Source organism: Enhydra lutris, unplaced genomic scaffold, assembly GCF_002288905.1.
Source record: "Enhydra lutris kenyoni isolate GAN:26980312 unplaced genomic scaffold, ASM228890v2 scaffoldscaffold16, whole genome shotgun sequence".
Classification (NCBI taxonomy): domain Eukaryota; kingdom Metazoa; phylum Chordata; class Mammalia; order Carnivora; family Mustelidae; genus Enhydra; species Enhydra lutris.
Window position 1 is genome coordinate 30,372,138 of NW_019154100.1, and position 4,993 is coordinate 30,377,130.

Sequence of the window (4,993 nt, forward strand, 5' to 3'; positions counted from 1 at the left end):
AAGGGGGCAGCATCATGCCAGGCAGGGTGGACGGGGGGCCACTTAGAGGTGTAATTCATCTAGAGCGAAGGGCTTCAATCACCCTAGTGGGTTTTCTGCCTTCCCACTCTTGTCCAGCATGGGCCGAGAATGTGTAGTTTCTGCAATGAGGTACAGAAGGGGGCTGGTGGTAGTGTTCACTTCTGAGCCTCCTCAGGGAAGGCAATCCATCCTTCCCGCAGCTCTGATGAGAAAGCTCATTCTGTCTTCCTGGGGTCTGGCTTCTTAGTTGGGATGGGACTCCTCAGGGCTGCCTCTGACCTATACGCTCTCCTACAGTCTGTACAAAACCTTGGTTTGTGGCCCCATGGCCTACTGCACTTCTTTCCTGGCACTCCTCCAGGGCTGGCTTGGCTTGGGGGATCCCCGTGCTCCAGGCCCCTGAGCTTCTTCCTCTTCTCTGCAGGGCCTTGGTTGATGTCAACCCCAGCTTGGAATGCCCTCCTCCCCATCCTGGACCTAAGCATATTCTCCCCACCCTCCAAGGTATGGGGCAAAGGCCACATCGCCTTCATGATGTCTTCTTTAGGCTCCTGAAAACTGTTTCTCCCTCCCTTTGGACATCTGTCTCCTTCTGACTTGGATCACTGGACTTTGGGGGCACAGGTTTTAAGGCTTAGCTCACCCTTGTACCACTTTGTTTATTCAGTTACTGTTTATTGAGTGCCTACTATGTGCCAGGCTCCATTGTAGCTCCGGGGAAGAGAGGAGGTAGACATCCCTACCCTTGTGGATTTGAGATTCTGTTGTGAGGGGGAGGGGAAAAACAGGTTGATTAATTCAAGTGCACAGTAAGTCACAAGGAGGTAGGTGCTATGGGGTGAAATGGAGGAGGGGAGGGAGACTGGAGGTGCCCCAGATGGGGCAGTTTTCAAAGCAGTGAGGGCAGGTCTCACTGAGAAGGGGACATTGGAGCAGGCTTGAAGGAGGTGAGGGACTGAGCCATGGGCTCTTTCGGGGAAGAGCCTGGCAGAGAACTGAGAACAGGAGACAAAGGTCTGGGGAAGGGCACATGTGGCACATCTGAGGCATAAAGGAGTGAGTGCATTTTGATCAAGGGGGAGACAGATGGGACCAGTGAAGATACCAAGCAAGGTCATAAGAGGTCCTGTGGGCTACTATAAGGCCATCGGCTTTTACACTGAGAAGGGTTGTCACAGTTATCTTGCTATTACAAATAAAGAAAAGTGCATAAATAACCATGAAATTAATAATATGTAATAATGAGTGATATTGTTTTTTAGTTCTTCCTATATGACAAGCGCTGTGCTAAGCGTTTTATGCGAATACCCTCATTCAATCCTTGTGAGCACCCGTAAGTTGGACTCTCATTATCCCCATTTTACAAATGAGGAAATTGAGACTCAGGAAGGTGTAATAACTTTCCCTACATGACACAGCAAGCAAATCACAGTATAGAAGTGTCTGGCCAGGCTGACTCCTGAGGCCATACTTGGGATGACTTCTTACACTGCCTTAAATTAATGAACAGGTATTCATGGACCCCCTCCCAGCTCTCATGATGTTCTGGTCAGTGTCAAGACGAAGGGATGTAGTCATGCACTGATCTTACCCTTTCAGATGAGAGTGCCCAGTTTCCCAGCCATCTACCCATCCATCCGTCCACCCGTCCATCCATCCATCTGCCTGTCCGTCCATCCATCCGTCCATCTGTCTGTCCACCCGTCCATCTGTCCATCCATCCATCTGTCGTCTGTCCACTCTTCCCTGCTTCCTTCCCTCCTTCCCTCCTGTCTATTGATGCATCCACCCATGCAGACATTCAGCCTCCAACGAGCCTTCCTGGGTGTCCAGGCCATGTTGGACCAGGGGTGCTCAGCTGTATCCTGCTGACATTTTCTTACTCAGCAGAGAAAGGCAGTGGGACATCGAGAGGACACTCAGATTTCAGCCACCTCTGACCAGCCCTGTGACCTCTCTGGGATGGTTTCTCTGCCTGTTCCCCAAGGGGCTTAGCTGTGCGGCTGCCAGCCCACTCCGTGGCTCCCCGGCTGTTGTCCATGCTCCTTCCTGGCAGGTGAGCTGTCCCAGTGCTATTTTTTGCTGCCTGCAGTGGAGGCATAGGGAACACCTGTGCTGTGTGCCTGGGGGCCCAGGTCGGGGGGGCCCTATGTTGCACTCAACAGTTTTTTATCTTTTTGTTCTGCCTTTTACATGGGGAAACATGAGCCTGTTCCCTGCCACCTTCTCTCTGTGTGAGCCCTGAGTGGGAAGACCTATCCCAGGGACATAGAAACCAGGCCTCTTGCCATTCCCCACCCGGCCCCCATTCCAGTTGCAGGAGGTGGTCCTGTCCACCGAGGCAGAGATGTGCCCTGGGAGCAGTGAGGGGTTTCCTCTAACCTAAGTGGAGGGATGTGCCCCCTGGGGACAGAATGATGGCTCTGTGGAGAAGGACAAGATACAGTGGGACCTCACTGCCCATCAAAACTCTACTCACATTTAACTTCTGTGGAAACTCCTGTATGAGAGAGCCAGAGGGTAAGGAAAGATTGTGCACACACTGCTAGCAATGGATTCCTGTGTTTGTGCCCTCACCCACCCCCATGATGGTATTAGGAGTGGGGCCTTTGGGAGGTGATCACGTTTAGAGGAGGTCACAAGCTTGGGACCCAACATCGTGGGGTTAGCATCCTGTGATGGCTGAGGGCAATACATTTGGGACTTCTGAGGTTTTCTTGGCTCTACAGAAGCATGGCTCAGCCTGGTGTCTGCTGATATTTTTAGGTTGCATAATGTAATTCTACCTTGGATTTGCATATCCATTTATTTTTCCTTTTTGAAGCCATGTCACATCAACCCCTTCAATGCCAGCATGTCTTCACTCTATGTAGATCAGTCATAGCCTTCTCTGTTCCCCTAAAACAAACTGAGGCTTCCCAAGGCTGCTCAGCCGGTCAGAGGAGCTCGAGAGCCCCTGAGCAGCCGGTGTGGACAGTACCCACTCAGATGGAAACATGACTCAGTGATGAACGCAGGCCTCTGGACCCCGGTCCTCAATTGCGTGGAGGTGCTCCGTGCCCCAGCACAGAGCCGACAGACCTCTGGTCCCAGAAGAGCAGACACCCCAGCAGGGCTGCACCTAGAGCAGTGAATTCGAATCCCCGCACTCTGGTCCACATGGCATCTTCAAGGGAACTGCTTACTAGCAGCCCCAGAGCTGGAGTCATGCAAATCGCTGGATTTGGCTTTAATTTATTTGCAGATGAATATCCCTCCCTGGAAGCAGGAGGAGGGGGAGCAGACAGTCTCTTTTTAATTATTCGGGGCATTATTTATAAAGCCCTCTGAGCTGAGGCCCTGCCTGAGTGTGATTCTGCTCTCCGGTGAGGCCCTACTCGACTATTCTCCCACGGTAACACACCCAAGAAATGGTCTGAGGGCAGGGAGACCCCAATCGCTTCTTTCTCTGCTGCCACACTAGCCCCATCTCTTTGCCACCCCACAGTCCTAGGACCTGTTGGGGGTGGTGCTGGGGCTGGACCCAGAGCCCAGAGGCTCCAAGTTCCCAGGGAGCTGCTTTCACTGTCGCCTCCTTGTGTGGGCCTTGAAGGTTACGTCCGATGGTGTTTCTCCCACGCCAAGTGCCTCGAATGATTTCCACCTCCCTCGGAGAAAGAGCCTGAGGCTTACAGTGGCCCACGAGGCTCACCACACATGCAAACACTCACTCACACACACCCGCAGTCACACACATCCCCTGTGTGCGTGCGTGCACACAGATCCTTGCACAAACAACACTCACACACACATGCCAAAGAAAAGCTTACACATCCCGTATGCATATGCACACACAGATGCCTGTATGAACCACACACACACATACCTGTGCACGTTTACACACGATTCCTGGAACTTGCCAGGCACTCTCCCATCTCACGGTCTTTATGACTGGCTGTTCCCCTCCACCTGCAAGGCACTCGTACAGACACCTGCCTGGTGTCTGGTGAGGGGAAGTGATTTTATGATCACCTGCATTTTATAGACTCAGAAACCAACAGCTCACTTGCGATGCTTGCACAGCAGGGCTGGGATTCAAACCCGGGTCTGCCTGTCCGTCTGTGGAGCTATGCAGACTCTGGAAGCTGTCTTCCTGGCTGCTCCACCCTGGGGTATGGAACGTGCTGAGGCCACCGAGCCCCTGAGTCACCTGCACTTACCGTCACCCTGTCCCACTTTGAAGGTGTGATGGTGTGGCTGTAGGGTAGAATCCTAGCCTGCCACTTATTTACTATGTGGTCCTAGGAACCTTCCTTAACTTCTCTGAGCCTCAGCTCTAACATCTGTAAAATGGAGATAGTTTGAATCGCCTGGCAGTTACTTGCCAAACACCTAGCATGTGCCAGGAGCTGGAGATAGACTAAGTTTTGTGGAGCATGTGGTCTAGTGCGAAGGGCTGGTGTGGAATGGATAGTTCCAGATAGCTAAATGATCGCTGGGGCTTAGTAGAGCTCCCCATACAGCCTTGTTTGTAAATCCCATGGCTCAAGGCGGATGTGAGCCCACCTCTGCATGGGGACCTCCATGGGAATTAGGCACTTTCTCCTTCATAAATCTGCCCTCTTGAAACAGTGGGGGATAAGAGGTAAGTGAAAGGAGCAGAGAGCCAGCCGCAGAATGAGGACCCCCAAAAGCAGCAAGTATAAGGGCAGCAAGGATCTTCAAGGGAACGGATGCTCCAGCTCAAGCGGACACTGGACAGGCTGCTTCCAACTCAGCACCCCATTTCTGACCAAATCCAGACTCTTTTGCTTTCCAGCTTCAGGCCTCTCCTTGCTGTTTTTGGGGTGAGTGGGGAAACTGAGGCAAGGAAAGAGCCTGAGACCTAATGAGCACATTGCTGGAGGCCTTCAGGACCTGGTCCTCCTACCCTCCTTTACATGCACCCCATCTTCCACCCCAAGCCTTGGAAGAGGGTGAAGTTTTCCTCCAT